Source organism: Pollachius pollachius (assembly GCF_949987615.1).
Source record: "Pollachius pollachius genome assembly, chromosome: 8".
In the NCBI taxonomy this organism is placed as follows: domain Eukaryota; kingdom Metazoa; phylum Chordata; class Actinopteri; order Gadiformes; family Gadidae; genus Pollachius; species Pollachius pollachius.
The window spans coordinates 10,792,344-10,805,174 of NC_136941.1; positions in this window are offsets into that span (position 1 = coordinate 10,792,344).

A 12,831-nucleotide genomic window follows, 5' to 3' on the forward strand; every position below is an offset into this window, starting at 1 on the left:
TTAGTTGCTTTGGTGGTCAGCTGTAGAAATTGAAAGAGAAAATCATAAAGGTTGGAATGATGTCGGGCAGGTCATCGGTGCCTACCCCGCTCCCCACAGTGGTTTCTGTGCATCTTTATGAGTAGCTCAAACGTGCACATACACACACAAACACACACACGATGACGTCTCATTCTCACACCAGGACTCAGCAGTCAGCAAGTCATTAGTTTGGCCAGGCGATAAACCTGGTCTGGGATGTGTTACAACATCAAAGATACACATGAAAACTAAACCCTTGTAAAAACACTCTGTTTTCCTCTCGCTGCTTATTATGGCAGCTTGCCTTGTGTGCATTTTTTTTTCTCATATCTAAAATATATATTTTTTCTACAGTACCGAAAGAGGAAGGGTGTGGTTAGGCATCAAAACACTCCCAGAGACCGGGCTCGGGGAAACCCCCCCCCCCCGCAAACACCCACACCCCTTCTTGGATGGCCAACGATCCCCCCATTCAATTATGGTCTGCTACTGCAGTGTACCGCTAGAGCACCACTCTAGCCACTCAATTCTTGCAGCCTGAGACCCATTCTCCCAGCCAAGCTCTTTGCAGTCGCGCAAGCTCTGATTTCCCTGGAACTGTTGGTAGCAGATTAAGATCGGTTTGGGAGACTTTTCCAAGTTTGGGAGACACCATCCAAGTTTCTCCAGCCAGAAAAAGTTTGTTTCTCCTGGATACAAGCTGGCAAGGATTAATCGAGATCCAAGCAACTCACCATGGCTGAACTTTGGAACAATTTGACACAGACGAGTTAGAGATAATTATTTGATGAGGCCACTGAACCAACAATCCCAGTGGTCATGTGGCTGGATTGGTCAAAGATTAAATCATTTAAACTTGGAGGCGAGTCAAGGAACACACCTTTACCCTTCCAATATAATATAATGTAATATATAATACAATAATAATATTATAATTATCCCATGTAATGATTAAGTATTGTCTACTTGTACCCACCTGGTAACAGATGTATAAATGTTCAGTTAGTACCCCCGTAATACCCTTATTTTCAAAAGTACATTCTGTGTGACAGAAATATGCTGCGTCTTTTGAGAAGTGGGCGTGGCGATTTGAAAATAATCTAGATTGCTTTAACAATGGCCCTACAGGGTAGCCTGGCTATTGTCAGACCAAGCTCAATCATAGATTGAGCTTGGTCTGGGGAGGCTGCTGTTATTTTCTTCAGCACAAGAGGCGTGATCAACGGTCCTAGTTCAAACGACTCTGTACGCAATTGGCTGCTCTCCATCACTTCCCTGTTGTCGTGATAAACCAGCCAATAGTGCGCCAGGGGGAAAAACAACTTGGTGATTGGCTCCCGCGAATACTTATCGGAAGCAGAAATAAATGTATTGCTCTTCTCCAGACCCTTCATGAAGAAAGGAAAAAAAGATAACCATCAGGCTGCACGAGAACTAAGTATTTCAAGTATTCTCTACGTGTTCAGGGCAATAAATCATTTTGACACATTCTAAAAGAAGACAACGAAATGAAAGCTCAAACTACAAAAAGCGACACACTGCCCAAGGCGTATGACCAGTGGGTTTCTCTGTGGTTTCCAAAGGGTTTACTTTAGCTCAACACTCGCCCCTCCCCTTCCTGGTGACAACATTTCCACAGCCCACCAAATGACACTGGTTCAACATTCTCAGCCCTAAACACCACACACACACACACACACACACACACACACACACACACACACACACACACACACACACACACACACACACACACACACACACAGACAATTTCTCACCTCGACAAGCAACGGCAGGTCATTCATTTTGTCATATAAAAAACGTTAAATTCAAACATCGCACCGACCGGCATATCAACACACAAGTGAGGTGATCTTAAAGAGAGCGTGTCCCTATAACACAACGAAAATATGTCAATAACACAGTATGGGGAATTATGTCTATAGAGTCCACCACAAGACTACACTTTTCTGCTCAAATGTAATATTACTCTCCTCCGCCTCCCGAAATGTCTTTACACTTTGTTGCTCAAACTTAATATTACTTTCCTCCTTGAGCCTCCCGAAATGTCTTGTGATATTGATATCCTTCAATATATCCCCTTGCCCGTGACGGCACGCCCCCCCTCCCCGTCAGACACACACTAATCCTAGTCTCTTATATAGTTAACATAAAGGCTTTGCTTGGATTGCTCTGTAAATTAAATTGAGAATATAACTGATGCATATGCATGCTATTTTAAATACGGCAGCCTTTGCCAGAGACGTGACGTGTTAGTCTTCCGCGATCTGATCGCATTTCTCGAGGCGGATTACACAGTGCCATGTCGCCAAACTATGACTGTGCGGCTGGAGAAAATGACCAGCGAAGCAGCAGCCTCCCTCCGTGAGATCCTGTCCTTAGCGGAGAAAGTTGCCTACACCACCGATGCTTGGAAAGCGTTGATTACTGAGTCGTGCGTGACCGTGACTTATTTTACCGACTGGGTTGTGTAGAGTGCGATCCTGCAGACCCGCTCAATACCAGAGAGGCACACTGCGGGAAACATGCATTTTCGTTTCCAAATATTTATTTAAAAACGAAAATATCTGTTTTATTGTGTGTATGTTCAATTAAATGATTTTATATCTTAAACAAATTCCATTGCAAAGAGGAGGCGCGCAGGATCAATATCCTAATTAAAAAGAGTTAGTCGCCCAACGCTGACACATTTTGCCGATTGTAAATTGACGTGAGGTATTGCAAACGTTCACAATCCTGCTCTGTGATATTTAATTTATCATAATTTCTATTAACTTGTGCGTGGCGCACACGCATGATGTGGTCATGCATAGTAACCGTTTTTTCCTCTCTGCTTGCTCCTCAGATGCGGCGAATTTCAATAGTGTCGGGCGTGGTTTGTTGGCCCGATGCTTTTCAGTGCGTCAACAGATCTCCGACACTTTCAAATGACGTTAAATCTTAATAAACAACATGCAATTCTTGGGATTTGTTCTGTAAATGAATGTATGCATATTAATACTTTATTTTAAACATGTTTTTATTTTTTTATGAGAGGTACTGGATCTGCCCAAATAAATACCGGAACACAGGGAGGCCAAAATTAAGAGGTGCCAGATCTTGTTCCGGCAGGATCCGGCTCTAATTAACCACTGTGTGTGACTGTAGGCTACTGCTGCCTGTCTTGGCCAGGACACTGGAAGAGATGTTTCTAAAAGATGCAAACAGCACTGGCATAGCCAAGGGGGACACCCCCCCTGAAATATAGAAATACAATAATGTAAAATATTATAAAACGTCAAATTTTATGTCGTTAAGTCAAATTAGGCCTTGAAAACTGACGTAACAGACCTTAATATAGGAAACGGGAACAACAGGATTATTTAGAAGTACTTATACTAAATGCATACTTCCCTTTCATGTATATTTCTAAAAATAAAATATTGACACAGAGTGGCTTTCATGGACAAGATGTTAGACCATTTGTAAAAGCATGTTGCAACTCTCAATTGTCACCTTTATGCAACATATAATGCTATTACGAAGGCTGATATTCACGCAAAAGACACAAACTTCTTTCGTAATGCTCAGATGTGGTTATCCCTTTCCGTAGATTTTGGGGTGGTAGTTGCTTTGCTGTATTTAGAAGTTAACTCACAGTGGAGACACAGAAAGAGGAGGAGATGAGGAAAGGAGAGTAAATGAGGAGTAGAGAGAAGACATGCAAATAAGAGGAGGGGAGTAGAGAGGACAGGAGTGGGGGAGAACAGACCAGCAGAACATTGATATGCCATGTCTAAATTGGGTCATTAACAAGATCAATGGGAAATAAAATCCATAATTTCTAGATATAACTAGGTTACAATTTATGCTTCTGAAACTTTATCATCTCCCACTGTACTTAATTCCTTGTTAAGCCACTGGCAGACACAAACCATTATTACACAGAAACACAACAAGTGTGAATAAGACTCACATTTCTGAATAGCCCGGCCATGTTGAGACAGTTACACACAGGCAGCATTTAAAATGTAATCTGATACAGGAAACAAGTTGCAAATTAAGGGAATTTGCTCACCTTATACTAGCACATCATTCATGGTAATTTGGTTTCTATCAAGTCTTGGCTCCACACTCCTCGGTGCTTCTACATTTGTCAGCTCCTTTTATTAGTTGTCTTTTCTAAGTTAGTTCCACTTTATATGGACCTTGATATCATAGCTGGGTTCCATGTACTAATAAAGATTCTGATAAGTATCTGCCTTTCAGCTGTTTATTGTTCTACCCTTGCTCTAACCTTTGCTCAGTGTCGGTGTTGAGGTGGGGCATTTTTGGGCCGTGCCCCCCCTAGCGGTCATTAATGCCCCTCCTGCCACAGGTCATGGCATGGCCAAAAGAAAATCTCTTTTAGTTATTCTTTTAATATTAAATGTGCAAACTGTAACTTAAATGAAATAAAATATATGAACGGGGAAATTGCATAATTTTGATGTCAATGCTTGGTTGCTGAGTAAACTTTCTTAGCCTTGAGACGCAAATGCACAAGCGAAAAAACCAGCTCCCTGGTTTAATGCAGAAATGCGCACCCTGAAGCGAAGCTGCAGAATCCTTCAACGCAAATGGAGCTCGACTAAACTTGAGGTCTTTCATCTTGCATGGCACAACAGTCTGCTCACCTATAAGGATGCGCTGACTACTGCCAGGAACGCCTACTTTTCCAGTATCATCAACTTGAATAGAAACAATCCCAAGTTTCTTTTTGACACGGTGAAGAGTCTGACTCAGAAACAGACTCAGACCATAGGCTCCTCCACCGTGGCAGGTGAATTAATGGATTTCTTTGAGAATAAGATTCAATCGATTAGAGAGGAAATTGAGGCTTGCCGTGCAACTTGTCCTACGCATCCTGCGGGGCAGGATGGGGTCCTGCCCAGCAGGATGGGGAACTCTGATGCAACTCTCATGGAGTTCAAGGCAATTCCTCTGGTTGAACTTGAAAGGGTAATAAAGGCATCGAAACCAACAACTTGTATGTTGGATCCTCTCCCTTCCAAGGTTCTCAAGGAACTTCTCCCCATGGTGGTGCCTGCAATCCTCTCGCTTATGAATCTCTTGCTTTCCACAGGAATTGTTCCCTCCAATTTCAAGGCTGCGGTGATAAAACCGCTACTCAAAAAGGCTGGCCTAGATCCTGAATTAGTCAGGAACTATCAGCCTATATCAAAACCTGCCCTTCCTGTCCAAGGTACAGGAAATGATCATAGCAAAGCAAATCATGGTTTGGCAACCTAACCTAAAGCAAACTGGCTGGCATGCACAAAACAGCAATGAAAACCGTAGGGAGGAAAGAATATGAGCCTATACAGAGCATCTATGAGCAGGCAGTTAGGAAAAAAGCAAAGAAAATAATTTCCATCCCCCAACACCCACTCTTCCCTGAATATGAAACCCTGCCATCAGGGAGAAGACTCTGTGTGCCGCTATGCAAATCTAACCTACCTAAATTATCATTTGTCCCAGCCTCCATTAAGCTGACGAACAATGTGCAATAGAATAATGTGCAATAAATAGGTTAGCAGTTTAGCACATAGCACTTTAGCACATAGCACTTTAGAACTAAGCAATTTAGCACATTGCACTCTATCCATAAGTTCCAGTGAAATAAACACTTGCACTTTATCACTATACTGTAGATTTCTATGTTATACAGCAAGGGGCAATTTAAGTCTATCAAGCTCCATGTTCTCGATGTTAAAATGTTGGTTTGTCTGGTTGTGTTTGTGTCTGTGGTTGTGTTTTTTTGTTCTGTTGTACTCTGTGTATGTTAAGAAAGCAATGATGCACTGTGCCCAAGACAAATTTCCCCACAGGGACAATAAAGTTGAACCTTGACCTTGAAATCGTTGATTATCTGATGAGGAACAATCTCTTCAAACCTTTCCAGTCGGGGTTCAGGAATTTCAACTCAACTGAAACTGCTGAGTTGTAAATGATACCCTTCTTGCTTTGGATACAAATACAAGCTCAATCCTTGTGCTGCTGGACCTGAGTGCTGTGTTCGACACGATCGACCACAGCACTCTTCTTCACCGTCTTGAGCACTATGTTGGTTTCGGGGGTACGGCTCTTGGCTGGCTTGAATCGTACCTCACAGATAGAACACAATTTGTGGTCCATGAGGGTTCAGAATCGAAGCACTGCAAACTACGCTTTGGCGTACCACAAGGGTCGGTCCTTGGTCCATTACTTTTTGCAATCTACATGCTTCCCTTGGGCGATGTTATCCGCAGCTTCTGAATTAGTTTCCATTGCTACGCGGGTGACACCCGGCTCTTCATTCCTGTAGATTCAGGGGACTCGGCCCAGATCCAGACAGTTGAGTCCTGTCTGGCTGCGGTGAAGAGCCGGATGTCACAGAACTTCCTAAAGCTTAACACTGGGAAGACAGAGCTGATAATTATCGGCTCAGAGCGGGACCAAAGAGAATTTGAGGATGTCTCACTGTGGTTGGATGGCTTCGCCATCCAGCACTCTTCTTCACCGTCTTGAGCACTATGTTGGTTTCGGGGGTACGGCTCTTGGCTGGCTTCGCCATCCAACCACAGAGTGCGTCTGTCAAAAATGTTGGTGTCCTGTTCGACCCTCAACTGTGCTTTGACCAACATGTTAGAAGTATAACTAGAATTGCCTTTTTCCATCTGAGAAACATTGCAAGAAACAGACCAATGTTATCTGCAGCGGATGCAGAGACACTGATTCATGCATTTGTTTCATCAAGACTGGATTATTGTAATGCACTGTTCTTGTACAGAATGCTGCAGCTAGTCTGCTGACCAGAACGAGAAGGTTTGATCACATCACACCTATTCTCACCTAGCCTCTTTGCACTGGCTAGCAATAACTTTCAGATCAGATTTTAAGGTGCTACTGCTAACCTATAAAGCCTTGCATGGATTATCTCTATCCTACCTGAAGGACCTGATCATTCCTTATAGCTGGCGTCTTTCACTGCCGAAGGTTGAAAAGATATCGGCTGGACAGAGAGTGTTTCCCTATCAAGCCCCCTTCCTATGGAATAGGCTGCCACCAGTGATCAGGGAAGCTGACTCTGAGGAGCTATTCAAAGGAAAGTTCAAAACGCACCTATACAATCTTGCATTTGGAACATAGGAGTGTGAAAACGACACAGATTCAATGTGAAGACCATTCTGTGTTTGTTTGTGCTTTTGTTTGTTTGTTTGTGAATGACTTGAATGGGCTTTCCCAAAGTTCTACTTTTCCAATGACAACTGAAAATATTAATGACCTCTGCCAAGGCAACAGATTTGTGTTTGAAATTCACGTCTAGGGAACTGTTGTTCAGATGCGTTGTAAAGAATGTTGGATTCAAGGATTCGAGTGCTTTTGGCGAACTTGACTCTCGGCAGAAGCCAAGCAAAACGGCAATACATGCATTTATTAACACCTTATGGGAAGTTCTTTGTTTTGGCAAGCAGCAGCGTCGGGGTCCGGTTCGCCCTGTTGGACGTATTTTTCCAAGAATGACCTGCGTTCCATCGTTAGACTTGTTGGCCCTGGCTCAAGATAAGACTTGTTGTCCCTGGCTCAATATTAGACTTGTTGCCCCTGGTTTAACATGACTTAGTTTTTTAACATTAGACTTGTCCCTGGTTTAACATTAGACTTGTTGTCCCTGGCTCAAGATAAGACTTGTTGTCCCTGGCTCAAGATTAGACTTGTTGTCTGGCTCATCATGAGACTTGTTGTTCCTAGCTCAATATTAGACTTGTTGCCCCTGGTTTAACATGACTTAGTGTCCCTGGTTTAACATTAGTCTTGTTGTCCCTGGCTCAAGATATGACTTGTTGTCCCCGGTTTAACATTAGACATCTTATCCCTGGCTCAAGATACAACTTGTTTGTTGTCCCTGGTAGCTTTGTGGGCGGTTCTATGGCAATGTCGCTATTTTACCGGCGCAAATAATGACTCTAACGCCCGGCGCAAATCTAAAAAGGGTTGGTCTGAACTAGCCTGATTACCCGTAGGTGTGGTTTGGGCGTAACGTGCAATAAACCAATGAGAGTGCAAGCTCCCATCCCCTTTAAGAGCCATGAGCGCATTTGAATCTGACGAGTTGATATTTTTACAGCGCGTCTGCAGTGTACGTACGATGAGACAGATGCACATGAATTTCAAACTTCAAATGGCTCAGTTTATGGCCAAATAATATGGCCTAATTCACACATGGAATAAGGTTTTCTTCCACAACTTCAGAAATACTGAGTCCTCAAATAAATTTCGGCAAAGAAAACTTATATGATATAACATATGATGTGCGGTAACTGTGGTTCTATTTAATGATATACGCAATACATTATAAACATAGTTTCTTATCAGTATTGTATGCATTATCGTTATCGACATGTGTTCCTAACATGCATGTGACCCCCCGTTAATAAACATTGCCATGGACTGTATTATGCGGTACGTGTTAAGTTTGCGTGTGTTTGAACAGATGGACGCACACACGGGCGCCCGCATTCATTAATTCTTTTACACATACACACACGCGCGCCCGCATTCATTCATTCTTTCTTTTTAACACTCACTCGCGGTAAAACAATGTTTTCTCACGATCAAATACTCATCAATCCTAAAAGTTCTGGGCATGTAGACGATGTCTGTTTCAAGAAAATATGTGTTTGCTGTATGGTGTTTGCAGATGCATTGATTTAAAACTACAACTTAGTACCGCTGTATCAGCTGTTGTTTCCCAAATACTTTACCAAGAATGTGTGGCTAGGTAGATGAGAGAAGCAAAGTGTATGCGCGACTTGTTGTCCCTGGCTCAAGATAAGAATTGTTGTCCCTGGCTCAAGATTAGACTTGTTGTCTGGCTCATCATAAGACTTGTTGTTCCTAGCTCAATATTAGACTTGTTACCCCAGGTTTAACATGACTTAGTGTCCCTGGTTTAACATAAGACTTGTTGTCCCTGGCTCAAGATATGACTTGTTGTCCCTGGTTTGACATTAGTCATCTTATCCGTGGCTCAAGATACAACTTGTTTGTTGTCCCTGGTTTAACATTAGACTTAGTATCTTGAGCCAGGGACTTCTTGTCCCTGGCTCAAGATCCAACTTGTTGTCCCTGGTTTAACATTAGACTTCTTGTCCCTGGCTCAAGATATGACTTGTTGTCCCTGTTTCGAAGATCCATTACATTAAATACAGTGTTATAGTATGACAAAATCCTAAATGTGCAATTAATAGGTCCAGGGGAGTCATAACTATCTGTACAGAAGCTATAGCCACCAGTGTACTGCCTGTGGAGATGATGTAAACATTGGCATTGTTTACGTGCGCTCAGGATGCTATTCTATAAGATTGTGCATTCTATGTACAGTATGTCTATGTGGTAGCAGAGGGCAGCATCTAGTGGCCATTCGAAGTATAGATGATGTGCGGTGAAATCCGGTGTAGTCCTTTTAACAATAGACCTTTGTGTCCCTGGCTCATCATTACACTTGTTGTCCCTGGCTCAACATTAGACTTGTTGGCCCTGGTTTAACATTTGACTTGTTGGCCCTGGTTTAACATTAGACTGGCTCAAGATTAGACTTGTTGGCCCTGGCATGACATGCAAACTCATCATTGGCTTTATGCCATGTTGGGTTAGGGTTATTGGAAAACTTGCATTATATATTTAAACCCTTTTTGAGTGTTTATTTGCATTGAAATGACTGTAAATTTAATGTGCTCTTTTGTTTCAGAAATGGAGGACATACTACACTTACTACACAATACTACACTTTCTCTTCTTCAAAAAAAAGGATAACGAAAAAGGCTACTACAAATTTAATTGCAAACGTTCCAGGAAGCCACTTCCTAAAAGCCACAAATCAGTGGGTTGCAATGCATATGTTTCATTTAAAGTAAAAAAACAATGGGAAAATGACACAGTCATCGTCCAGCATGTCTATGATGAACATATCAACCATGACCCCACTGAGCCTATTGATGCACACTCGCATTGCATTGACCCTCAGCAGACAAAGATAGCAGAACTGCTTGCCCTTGGAACTAAACCCAACATCATACTGACTGAGTGTCACAAATGGGCCAAAAGCCAAGGACACAGCAACATCCATGACGTCAATATTTTGTCACACCTCGTGACATAGAAAATGTGAGAAACACTATAACAAAAATTAAACACTTTCACTCTAATGACAGCCAAAGCGTTGATTGTTTGTTGAATGGACCTTTGCAAGAGAATGTTTTATTCTACCAGCCATACACATCATCTCTGGAGCTGATAATTATTTTACAATCCCAGAGGATGAAGTCAGCTTTGGAAAAATACGGCAAGCAACTAGTGTTTGTTGACACCACCCACTGTGTAAATCAGTACGACTTTCCTTTGCTAACACTTCTTGTAAGAGATGATCGTGGACATGGGGTTCCTGTGGCACATGACATTATTAGTAATGAACGTCAAAGCACTTTGGAAAAAGGTTTTTTTGAACTGAGGAAGCACTTTCCCTGTCCTCCAAGGTAATGTGAAAAGAGTGATTTATATGTAACTGAAAAATGTTGTGAAACTTGTTGTGGATTCTCACTTTCAGCAACACAAAGAGTTTTCAGGTTTTGTTGATGCTAGTGGCACCTACGGTATACAAAATTGGTAGTGTTTATCACTGCCTTTTCAATAAGAATATACTGTATATAGCTCCTTGGTTCTCAAACTGTGGCCCGGCCCCACTACTGGGGAACAGAGACCTGACAGGTGGGGCGCGGTAGGCATGAGGAAATGTTTTGCCTGTCTTATTAATGCCTTTCTTATTTGACAATGAACAGAATAGCCACATACAAAGAAAGAAATCATTAATAGGCCTACGTGTAGCATACTGATACAATACAATACAAAACAATTAGACTAGATTCAGGGGATTTGGAGCAAAATACAAAAGGGAATCATAGTGTGTAAATTGGGCACAGCTGGGGCTTGACAATTTCCAACTCACCAAGGTGGGGAATGACAATAAGTTTGAGAACCACTGATGGTCAAACTTCGGACGTTGCTTCAACCACATGGATTCGAAACAAACAATGTGATTGAACGGTATGAGAGTTATGTTTTGTAATTGGGTCAAACAACACATGAGTCGGTCATATTATATTCACTGCATATGTACATTATATGCATATACATTGTGTGCACAAACGTGGGTAAACCAAAAATGGAAACTTAAAACGCAAAAAAGTTTGACATGTAATTTCAGTCAATCATTTTTCCCCTTTGTTAGAAAGCCTTTTGACTTGCTAGTTTTCCCCATTTACGTAGTAAATTGCTGACAACTTACCATTGTACCCACAAGCTATCCAGTCAATGTGCAGACTTTATTGTAAAGCATTGCCAATAAACATGATAATAACCAACAGTTGTTGTTTTTCAGATTTTTCCACAAGCTCAAATGACCTCATAGAAGTACTCATGGACAAAGCGGAGGACTACTTCTCAGTCATCAAATCCTTGCAAGTTGCTCAACGCATCAAGAACACAAATAACTTGTTACACAATGGTTCTGAAAATACAGATGCTCCATGGTCAAGCACAGTGAGCCCCCCTATCCAAAATACAGAAGTTGTAGAAAATCAGTCAGAAATAGTGCATAGTAAAAGTATAGTGAGCTCAAATACGGAGAATGTCAACAAATTAATTAATATTCTGCACATTGTCAGACATAGGACATCTATTCCTGACCCTATTCAAGAAATGATATCCGCACTATACACCCATGTTGTACAGGCTGAGAAAAGACAAGGTGAAATTGAAGACCAATATCCTAAACTTGTTGACAATACACGTAAAATCAGGCCGTTATTTCCTAATCGTAAACGCAAGGCAATTGGTAACAATTTGCCTTCCACATCTGCAACCGAAGTTAAAAGCTTAGGGACAGATGGAACAAATGAGAAAGCTGTGGATTACCCACTCAAAAAGAAGAAAAGACGGATGAAAAATAAGTGATAAGTGATCACCCAGGTTCAATATATTGAAAGGCTATACTGATTTGTATTTATTTTTTCAAGCGATATATTGAACCTACCCCCTAGGGAATATTTTAAACTATTAATTGCATACTGATTTGCTATAGGCCTAATGCAAAATATCAGCAAAGAATCATTTAGTACCTAGCAGCCCACCATTGGTAATGGCAACTACTACAGGAATCAGAATGAGGAAATGTATTTTCATTGATTTTTGGTCAATATTTGAAACTATTAATTGCATCTTGTTTCATTATAATTACAGATATCAGCAAAGTGTTACATGTAGTAAGTAGCAGCCTACCTTTTACATGTAGCCTACTGCAGTATTCAGAATAAGAAAATGTATTTTAATTGTGGTGATTTCTTTCCTGAACTAATTACATGATAAGGTCTATGCCACCAGTCTCGGGGGTGTAATTTGTAGACGGTCCCTAAAACAGCCGGAATGTGGATTTGCGTGCTATTCTCGCACAGATATCGATGGCAACAGCCAATGTTCCTGTGATTTTTTGTCGATACGATCTCAACATACTACGCCCATAATGTAGTGAAATTGTGTTGATGAATCCAATTGCGGGTTAACTCAAAGCCGAATATCCGGCGAATATTTAACCTGCTGCTAACTTTTACCCTCTACAAAACGAGATAAATGTTAGTTTATATTTCAACATCAGCTATATGGTTTTGAAAACAGACTGTAGTGATCTTACCCTGCTTTTCTTAAAACAATACGATGCGCATCTTGCAGGTAGGC